Source organism: Pteropus alecto, unplaced genomic scaffold (genome assembly GCF_000325575.1).
Source record: "Pteropus alecto unplaced genomic scaffold, ASM32557v1 scaffold40, whole genome shotgun sequence".
Taxonomy (NCBI): domain Eukaryota; kingdom Metazoa; phylum Chordata; class Mammalia; order Chiroptera; family Pteropodidae; genus Pteropus; species Pteropus alecto.
In genome coordinates this window covers 10840462-10851961 of record NW_006431919.1, presented here as the reverse complement: position 1 = coordinate 10851961, position 11500 = coordinate 10840462, and the positions used below count along the sequence as shown (strand labels likewise).

The following is an 11500-nucleotide window of genomic DNA, read 5'->3' as shown; positions in this document are numbered from 1 at the left end:
AAAACTTACGAATATAAAATCAGAGAACTTCCAAGAACGAGTCCTAGAAATTATATAGACCAGAATGCTCAGAATAAATTTTTTTCTTTAAATATAATAATGGTGATAATCACCACCACCACCATCACAACTAACGCATGTATTGCTTCTCTGCCAGGCACTTGAAATGTATTACATTTCATTTTATTCTTATAACCCTCTGAGGTGGGAACTCTTATTATTTGTCTCATTTTACAAATGAGAAATTGAGGAAACTGAGGCTCAGAGAGTTAAATAACTTGCCCAAAGTCACACAGATAGTAAGCGGTAAGCCAGGACTCAAACTCTGACTCCAGAGACCCTGCTCTTATCTGCAACACTGTGCAATTTCTACTTTTAAGAGACATAGTAGATGAAATAGATGTGACCCTCTCATGAAAGTTTGTATCTGATGGGGTAGAGAGAAAAGAGACTACAATACAAGTGGCTAGGTGACAGTGATGAGTTAAGTGTTGAGGAAATACACAGAAAGGCCATCTCTTTATGTAGAACGTAAGTTATTCACAAAAAAAGAAACTTGGAGGGGAAGGTTATGCCAGGCATGGAAAAAAATGTATGAATACAGTTTTTATTGAGCATTTAATTTGTGGCCCACTATTCTAGGCACTAGAGAAAACACAGTTCCAGTTTACATGGGGGCATACATAAATAAGTGGGTGTGTACAGTCAATATTGTAAAATGTTTAAAGAGGTTTAGGAACATTTTCTATGAGAGCACAGAGGGAAAGATTTTGTGGCTAGAATATTACGAGGTTGACTGACACATGGTGCCCGAGAATCATTTAGTTGTCAGATACTAAAGGTGTCCCTAAAATAGGTTGAGATTCATTTACGAGGCAAGAATTCTCCAGGATACAGTTGGTTTCTCAAAATTGCTGTGACATTCACCACCTACAGTTCAGTTCTGTGCAAGAAACCTGTTACTACTGTGTTGTCTCAAAGATGCTGTGTTTGCTTGTTGATTGGCTCTTTGAACAATTCAAAGACTTGGGAATGGTTTCTTGTTATAGTCCTTCCATGGTTCAGATGTGACTCATTTGCTATTTATTGACCTTCTTTCCCCTGAGCATCTACTTCGGACACAGTGTCTGTCCCTTGGTCCTCAAATATGTCAAATCTTCCCCACTTCCTGGCCTTCTCACCTATTATTTCCTCCTCTTTAGATGTTCTCTGCTCTCTTTGCTTGGATAACTCATCGTACTCATAGTTTAGGTCTTAACTTGAAGGAGCTTTTCTTAGGATTTTTTCTGACCTACCCCTACCCTAGAATAGGTTAGATCCCTCTGTTCTTTTTCTTCATGCACTTATTACCACAACATTAACAGCACATATAATTATTCATTCGATATTTTTTTTCGACTCGACTGAAGGATTGATGAGGGCGGACGTCATGTTTTTATCCCTCTGTTGCTGCATCTCCAATGCCTACTGCAGAGGCTGATATCTTAATAGGCATCCAGTAAAATAATTTTTGAATAAATGAATTAATGAAGAGTAAGACAGATTTTTTTTTTTTGCTTAGTTCCACAGAGGATCAAAATTGACAATATAGTGTAGAATGGAATAAAATGTCAAGCTTGGAATTCAGATAATAATAACTACAACTTTGGAGCAAAAGTGATGTGCCGATGAGTCAGGTTTTACAAACTATTGTAAATCTAGACAATAACTCTCCAAGAATAAAACTGAAACTCAGGTGAAACGGCTTGCTAAGAGTCACACAGCCATCTATGGAGGAACAGATGTGGACCCAGATCTGTTTGACTCTAAACTTCTACTATATCATGTAGCATTTCATTAATAGGTATCATAAGTCAGGGAGACTGGAAAGTGAGTTAGAGAGAGGTAACCGATGGCTGAGGGGATCAAGCTGGCACAATAACTCTGAATAAGGATAATGTCCAGAGACCAGAAAAGTCTGCAGAGGCAGAGAAACATACTGTGCCCTGAATCTATAGAAATGAAATATGGAGTGTAGGGTGGTTGGGTGAATAAGAAGCAGTGGATTGGGGATCCAAATAGAGGTTTTGTTTAGAGAGCTGCCCAGGCTGGGAATCTCTGGGCCATGATCTTGTTAGTCGAGGGGCCAGAAGACAGAGGCATCCATAGAATATGTGTCCAGGGCTTGTCTGCCTTGCAGACCATCCCCACCCCTGGCTCAGAGTTAGGCCTAACCTCAGAAGAGAAGATGTGATTCTACACATCAGTACACATTTGTGTGCTTTGAGTCTGTTTTTCATTTCCCTTCTTTTTTCTCTCTCTTTTTTTCAGTGAGCTTGTTGGAAATTCCTGGACTCCTCAGTTACTTCATTTTTCTTTTACTTTCCATTTGATATATGTGTGTAGTGCTCATTTTTCTTTTCAATATTAAATTGGTTAAATTTCTTCTGCCAGAGAAATATCAAACCCAGTTTTAAATGTCTTACATTGTTTTAATAAGATATATGAGTACCATGCTTAGTTTTGCTTCCGTTATACAGAGTCTTGAATACTTGCATATAAACACATGTATATGTGAGTATCTTAGAATTCTTTTTAGAATATATGTAAGTGCAATATGCTAACACCCTGTGCAAAAACGATATATCATATAAAATTTGTAATGTAAATTACATATTATTATATAAACAATTTATATTCTATAAATTATATATTATGTATAAATATATGATATATATAAGTAAACATATAATATAATATATATTATAATAACATAATATATTGTTTTTTACATAGGATGTTAGTTTTAAATTGATCCTCATAGAGTTTTTCCAGATGTATACGTTTGACTTACTGTCCATTTATTTTTACATATTCTTATGCTATCTAAAAAAATTGCTTTCCAATAAGATTGTCATCTATCTGAAAATAAAAATCAGTGCTATCTGATTCGCTTGCTTATTTGTTTTTCTCTCATAGTCAGATTGGTTGCCCTTGGGCTGTGGCCTTCAGGTTTGTTTCCTGCCACGGAGAGTTCACAGCACTGCGCCTGCTTTCCTAGACTTTCCTGCCCTGCATTGGTCCTAGACTCGTGCTGACCTGCGTTCCGTGAGGGCTTCCTAAAGCACTGGCTGCACTTCCCTGTTTTCTCCATGACTCTCAAACCGGTAATCTAAAATGGAATCTTACTTCAATTTTCTCCCAAAGCAGAGACATTCTAGGATGATGCTTTATAGTGGAAATCAGCCACAAAGACGAAACAACAATAACAGCAAACACTGTCCCAAACTAGAAATCATAAAATAAAACAATTTAGATATTTTTTGCATCTGAAGTGTTCTTTCTGTGCAAGGACGGTTATGTCCTGGTTAAAATTCTTTTTAATTAAAAATGGAAATTGTATGATATTTTAATTTCCCTTTAGCTCTTCAGCAGTTTTTTTAGAGATAAAAAAGCTGCAAGATATAATTTTCTTTATGTTTGAACAATACTTTATATTTTGGAAGGCCTGTTTATTAATCTTGCAGGTCAGTTCTCCTTCATTAGCTTTTTATTTTTTCTTTATTTATTTGTTTGTATGTAGGTATTTTGACCTTAATATCATCACCATGTTCATTACCATCAGAATCATCTTTATTCCCTTTTGTACTTTTAACCAAAGCCAGCCTTAGTTTGTCAAAGATTATCATCAACCAGTGCTGGATGTGACAGACCTTTATTTACGAGCATCTTAGGGGAAGCAAACAGGTTACAGGAGAGGAGGGAGTTAAGGATTTGTCTTAAAACTGTGTTTGCATAGCAAGCACACTAATTTTATTTGGATTTTGTATTTGAATTGGTTTAAGTGAAGAGTGAGAGAAGAAGATGGAGAATATTGGGAAAATTGAAGGTTTCCCCAAGCCAGCTCTTGGTGTTGGCATTGATGATAGGATTGTGGTGTTCTACTATTTTGATAGTTGAATGTCTTACAAGCTGAGAGAGCCACCTTGCAAACTTAAGGAAAAGCAGTTTCTATAGCAACACTCAAACCATTTGAAGGAACACTAGATAATCTTTCTAGAGATGGAAATTTATTAAAGGTATATTTCATATACTCTAAATAATACATATTCAGGGTAGGTCTTTTCCTTTAATGTCATATCATGCATTTGACTTAAATCCTAGCATGTTAAGTTCTGATGCATCTCAATGTCTTAATTAGTTGTTCAAGACATATTTAGACTGTTAGGAGCATTAACATAATGATTAAGGACGTAGTGTGAAGCCTGAATGCCTAGATCTATATTCTGGCTCAGACACTAATTATACTCTCAGTTTTAATTTATTGACCTATCTGCTCCTCAGTTTCTCATCTTTAAAATGGAAGCAAATGTGATAACTATTCTTAGGGTTTTTGTAAGCCTTAAAGAAACGAATATGTGTAGGTACTTAGAACAGTGCCTGATAAATAATAACAGCTTAATAAATATTAACTATTATAACTAGCACATTTTTTTCTGAAGCTAAGCAGCTTTCTCCTTTCACAGATATATTGGAATTCATAGTACATGTAAATAAATACAAGTAAATTTAACGAACATTTTTTGGCTACCCACTTTATACAAGGCATCACACTTGACACTGTGGGTAATGTGAAATGAATATTACACAATTTCTTCCCTTAAATTTATTGTCTAGTAAGAAAAGAGGAAGGAGACATACGGACAACCATTTATAACCCAGATTCAAGCATCAAAAGGGCTTAATAGAGGGTCAGATTCTTAGCCTTCCTCCTCCTCTCCAGGTACTCTAGTCTCCTTTTGGTTTCTGGAACATACTAAACTTATTCATGCCCCAGAACCTTTGCATCTGTTTTCCTTTGCTAGATCATTCAGTCTTAGCTCTTAGAGGGGCTGGTTCCTTTTGGTAAGTCAGGTTTCACCTCAGAAAGGCCTTCCCTGAACACCATTTTAAATGTTGGTTCCTCTTGGTCATTTTCTATCAGTGTCCTGTTTTTTTATTTTTAGTTCTCAGCATTTTATCAGTTTACAATCATTGATTTCAATTAACTTGTTTAATTGCCTGTCTCATTGACTAGACTGAAGTTTCATGAGAGAAGGGATTATTTTTGTTTTACTCTCAGATTTATCTCCAGTGCCTTTCACAGTGTCTGGTGAGTACCGAATGAATGAATGAATGAATGAAGTGAATGGGAGCATAGAAGAGGAAATAAAAGTTTTGACTGGGAACGCCAGAGAATTTTAAAGAAAAAGATGGGAAATGTAGGATAGGCATCGTAGAGCTCAAGAGCACCTTAAGCAAAGACTTGGAGAATCTGATGCTCTTCTCTGCTTTTTATGGAGAATTCATCTTCTGACCTTTAGCTACAAAGTCAGGTTTAAAATTTCCTGCGTATCTTCAGAAGCTGCTTCTCTCTACCTGGTCCCTGTTATTGTGTAACTTTTTCTTTCTCAGTCTTCTCTTTCCAACCTTGTTATCCATCCACTTAAAGAAACATACCAGAATAGAGTGCCATCTTGTTGCTCTGAAGCAGATTTTGCGAAAACATTCACACCCACGCTCAAATTATGCATTCACCAAGGACTGCATAGATAGTGCAATCATGTTTATGCAGCTGAGAGCAAGAAAAGATCAGGTGACTGGTGGAGATCACTTAACTAAGAGCTATGGGCTTCCATTAACTGTGATAACCACAGACTAATTTCTCTGCTGAACGAGGGCTGTAAGATAATTAGGAAAAGTGCACGCCAGAATGTCAGTGCATATTTCTTCTAAATTAATACAGCCTCATCAAATAGGTTATATTAAAAACAGACACTATATGATACGAGATTATTGATTGGCTTAATTAATAAGAATCAACAGGCAGAGTCAGGGCCTGCATTAACCTCAGCAGCAGTTGGGGATTTGGGAAAGGTAACTGAGCAAGAACTATCTGCCAGGAAATAAATCCGTGCTTACAAAATAGCTTCTAAAATGGAGTCTGGCTGTTCACTGATGCAGCTGCTATGATCTCCACATGGGTCTTTCTCCCAAAGGATCTTTCCTGGGAGGACTCACTAGGGTAGCAAGGTAGGGGACCTGTCCATGGAGAGACAGATGTATGGTTCAAAACCACAAGATTCACTAGTGGAGATAATCAATAAAATACAAAACTTCAATATTTTCTGGTTCCACTAGCAGAAAGAACTCCAGACATAAAAACCTAGGGATATAGTGATAATGTACAAAAATGTAAACTTAGAAGTGAGTGACCTTGTCCAAACTATTAAACGATACAGGGATCTTTTCTATAGCATTCCTGATAAGGTTGCTTATCTAGCCCCAGTTTAAATTTCTCTGGTGAGCTGAAAAGTCCTGCATTCCATTGCTGGAGATTTTGGGGACTCTTACTCCCTAGATCAAGAAACATTTGCTCTGATTGAATGATATTTTGGGAAATGTCCAGTTATTTCAATGGCATTCATTTCCAGGTTGCCAGATATAGCAAATAAAAATAGGAGATGTATAGTTAAGTTTGAATTTCAGATAAATATGCAGTCTTTAGGACATACTTATTACTAAAAAAATTGTTTTTTGAAATTCAAATTTAACTGAGTGTCTATTTTTCTTACAACTATTGGTTGTTTTAATTCACTTTATTTTTAAGTAGAATAGTGAGGAAGGAGGCCAGAATATGTTTTAAAAAAAATCAAACTACCTGTACCTAGCATCTTTTGAATTACCTGTTGAGAATATAAAAATAAATATGATTCATTTCTTGCTCTCAAAGGGTTCAATGTATACTTGAAGAGGCAGAGTTCAAAGAGTATTGTCCTATAATTGTTTAATATGTGCTATATTAGTAGTATATTTGAGATAAAATGAGGTCACAAAGAAGGAGTGACACCAAAATTGTTTTACTAAGTATTATTGTCCCAACTAAGATATAATAACATCTCACATAATAATATATTTCATGCTCTTCTCCTATCACCAGTGTATTTTCACAAAGATTAGTTCTTAAAAGAATATGGGAAAATGGGTTAGCTTGCTGGAAATCAATAAGGTCATACTAATAACATATTTCCAATGACTTTTTATAGAGCATTCAGAAAGCAACCTTAAAGTTTGTAGAATTGGGTTGTTTGGCAGAAACGATTAAATAATTGAACCCGATTAGATAATTGTAGTGCTGATCCAACCGTCGAGGCTGTCTGTAAAGGATATGGACCACCAGTGTCCTGACTGAGACAAAATAGGTAGCTCTGACATGAGCCAATTTAGATGCTAATAAAAGACACTGCACATTATTTAAGAAAAAAAATATGCAAGAAGATGAATCAGCATATTCCCTGTATTCCTCATATTTAAGAATTTGACTCTCGACTCTTAGGAAATTTTTGGAGACTTGGTCTTGCCCTGTCAGTGCCGCATTGAGACCAGCCTTTTTTGTCCCATCGAAGTCAAATATATGCATATTTTCAAACTTCGTTATTCAGGATTGACTAACTGCTGTTAATAAAATAATAATGTGATAAAGATTAAACAATAAGGATATATGCAGAATTTTTACAATAGTTAAAAGGACTTGAAAACTCATATCCAAAAAGATATTTGCACACTGATGTTCTTAGCAGCATTATTCATAGTGGCCAGGACATGGAAGCAACTAAAGTGTCCTTTGATAGATGATTGGTTAAAGAAGCTGTGGTACATATATACAATGGAATATTACTCAGCCATAAGAAGAGATGAAATACTGCCATTTGCAACAACATAGATGGACCTTGAAATAATCATACTAAGGGAAATAAGCCAGAAAGAAAAAGTTGAAAATCACATATCACTTATATGTGGGATATAAACCTAAAGGCAACAAATGAACAGGACAGAGACTCATGGACATGGACAATGGACTAGTGGTTACCAGAGGGGTAACACTCTGTACAGAAAAAATAAAAAGCTAATGAAGGAGAACTGACCTGCAAGATTAATAAACAGGCCTTCCAAAATATTAAAAAAATAAATAAATAAAATGTTAAAAAAAGAGGGAAAAACTAAATAAACAGTAGTAGGTTACTGAGTAACAAAATTATGGCTATATTATTCAATGAACTATTAACTAGCCATTAAAATTATTATGCAGATAGAATTTATTAAAATATACAAACATTCAAAATGTATTATTAAAGAAAAATCATTTTTTCAGCAGCAGGTTCTCTAGTACCGCATGTAGTGTATGTGTGCATTTGTGTGAGTGTATGTACGTGTGTGTGTGTGTGTATGTATATGGAAAAAAGCCTAGAAGACCCTACATTAAATACTAAAATTGATTAATCTCTGGATGACAGGATTCTTGATGATATTTTTCTTCACTATTTTTTTTTCTCTCTGGGTCTTGAATAACACATTCAGGCTTTTGATATTATCCCACAGGTTGGAGACTGTGTTTGTTTGTTTTTTTAGGCGAGGCAACCCCTGGTTGACCTCACAGATTGCAAGGATCTTATCAGTTTACAATCCCTTATTTTTTTTTATTTTTTTACACCTATAGCACCTGGTCTTCCTGGGTGGTCTCCCATCCAAGTACTAACCGGACCCGACCCTGCTTAGCTTCCGAGATCAGACAGGATCCGGCTTGTTCAGGGTGGCATGGCTGTAGTGTGTTTGTTTTTTCAATCTTTTTCTTTCTGTTCTTCAGATGTATGCTGTTAATTGCTCTGTCTTCAGTTTCCCTGGTCTTTCTCTGTTTCATCTCCATTCTGCTATTGAGCCCACCCAGTTAATTTTTTCTATTTTAAGTTATTATGTTTTTCAGTTCTAAAATTTTCATTTGGTTCTTTTGGTTGGTTTAAAGTTTGCTTCTGAGAACTTTTGTCTGTCCATTAATTTCAATAATGTTCATCTTTTCTTCATGGAAGATTGTTATAATTGCTACTTTAACATTTTTGTCTGATATTCCAACACCTAGGTCATCTCAGGCTATCTATAGATTGTCTATTCTCTTGAGCAACAGTTCCCAATCTCTTTGTACCAGGGACCAGTGCTCCTAAGAGAATCTAATGCCTGATGATCTGAGGTGGAGCTGAAGCAGAGATGCTAGTGCTGGGGAGTGGCTGCAAATATAGATGAAGCTTCGCTTACTCTCCCATGCTAACCTCCTGCTGTGTGGCCCAGTTCTTAACAGGCCACCTACCAGTACTGGACCATGGCCTGGAGATTAGGGACCTCTGCTCTTGAGTATTGGTCAAATAATTTTGGTTATCTCTATTTTGAATAATTTTGGATTGTGTCCTGGGTGATCTTAATACTATGTTGACAGACTATGGGTCTGATGAAATCTTCTGCAGAATGTTATTATATTTTTAAGCAAGCAATTCTAGTTGGGTTCAGAACACAAGTTCTAATTCTCCTGAAGGTGGTTTCAGTGTCAGTTCAGTTTTCAAACCTTCTCTATATTTCTTTAGATCCGCTTGGCTCATGCATCTCTTGGGGTTATTTTTTGACATGGGTAGTGGTTTATACGGTAGTTCACATCTTGAAGCCCTTACGGTGTCTTTGGGTCTATTATGTATGTGCACAGCTTAGAGGTAAGCCCAGGATTCATATCACTTCATACACAGAATCAGAGGAATTTCCTTCTCTAGCTCCCTCCTCTCTGGGATTTCTTCCGTGTACTCTGGCTCCCAGGGGTCTCTTTCGTAGTACCTCTGAAAGATATATTTCCCTCAGACCTTTAGCTTTCTCTGCTGTTATGAAGTTCTTCATGACTAGAGCCTCCCGCTTTGCAAGCCGTTATTTAAAGTTTGATTTTAGTCCTCAATATACCTGTGATTTTATTTTATTTTTTACTTTATACGGTCCTCAAGTAGTGTATTCTGTACAGATTTTTTAGTTGTAATCAGTGGGAAAAGGAACCTATATTGGCTTCTCCATCTTAGTTGGCATCAGAAGTCCTGATATTTTATTTTCCCACAAGTGTTTATTTATTTTCTAAATCTTCCAGCATGAACAAATGCTTTTAGTAAGGGTAAAAGTGTTTTATTTTTAAATTGAAAGGAATAATTATTGTGAGGGATACCATAATTCTTGGCTAAACATTGTAATGATATAATTGTTTTTCAATGATCAGATAATTATACATAAAAGTGATGAATGATAACCTGTTTGGGTGCAGGTATGAAACAATGGATAGTATTCTACTATAACAGTGACATGCAAACTGGTAGTCTTTCGTAGTCAATATGGCTATCCTGATAAATTTAAAATGTGCATTTCCTTTGATCTGGAAGTTCAAATTTCAAGAATTCTATGGAAACATACAAACTCATCAAGCAAGTAAATGTAGTTCTCTGCAGCATTATATATATAAACATTTGAAAGACCTTAAACCCTCATCAACGTGGCAATAGTTTATTATATTGTAGTACCTCCAAGCAAAAAAATCCTATGCAGCCTCTAAAAAGAACATGACATCTATATTTATTTACAAAAGAAAAAAACTATCTATAATTAATGTTTGAGGGAATAAATGTGTTACAGAGGTTATACATATAGAAAATCTCATTTATGTTTATATATGTGATAATGAACAAGGCATTAATGCACTTTACAAGAAACTTGTGAGAATAATTTTCTCTGGAGATTGGGGCAGTGTGGGTGGTATTTCATTGTCTCTTTCACTTGAGGTTTTTGAACATTAGTAAATGTTAATATAGTTTTTTGAAATTGAAAAAATATTTTAGAAATATTCCTGGAAAGAGATTTTAGACTATTTGAGAAGTTTAGATTTTAGTTTTCTCTACAATTGATAATTAAATAATCTCTGCTAAACTTGGCAGGAATATGACTTAGCTTCAGATTGCTATCTGGGAATTCAATAGGGCTACTAGAGAACCAATTAGAAAGAGATTTTATTTACCAGTGAGGAAAGAAAGCTTCATATGATGTGAAAGAGGTCAGAGGTACACTGATTTTGAGACAATGAACAAATGGATTCGTTCTCAAATGCTTGCCTTATATTATATTTGAATATTCAGTTACAGAGCAAAAAAAGCCAGATGACTGGTCCTGGGTACTCTATGGAAATCAGGAGTTGGGTTTATATGCAACTGATTCCCACTTGCTGGATTGACAGTATCAGCAGAGTCTTACTAAATACCAGATCTTTGACTCAAGACCTTTTCAGAGTCATGAAGCGATGGGGTTGGTAGATCAAAGTTCAAGGCTAAAGAGAGCCTTTGGGAGAGTACTACTGAATTCTAGTATACCGAGTGTCCACACACCTCACAGTGACACTTAGTGACCTATTTCTCAAATGATTTACAAAATTATTTCATGCATGCAAGACTCATTTTTAAACTGTATGTTTCTTGAAGGGGTAACTATTTACTATATTTTATTTTTCTTGAGCATTGATACTACTTGATATTTTTTCAATGACACTTACATTTTATTTTGTTTATTATCCCTTTCCTCTACTACAATATCGGCTCTATGATAGACATTGCTTCTCTTGTTCTTTGCTATAGGCCCAGTA

The 11500-nt window shown here is 35.6% G+C and overlaps 1 pseudogene; it reads right to left on the bottom strand.

Annotated features, from left to right (window-relative positions):
• Window positions 1–8506: 8506 nt before the first annotated feature.
• On the bottom strand, window positions 8507–8625 carry LOC112475290 (annotated as a pseudogene).
• Window positions 8626–11500: the final 2875 nt, after the last annotated feature.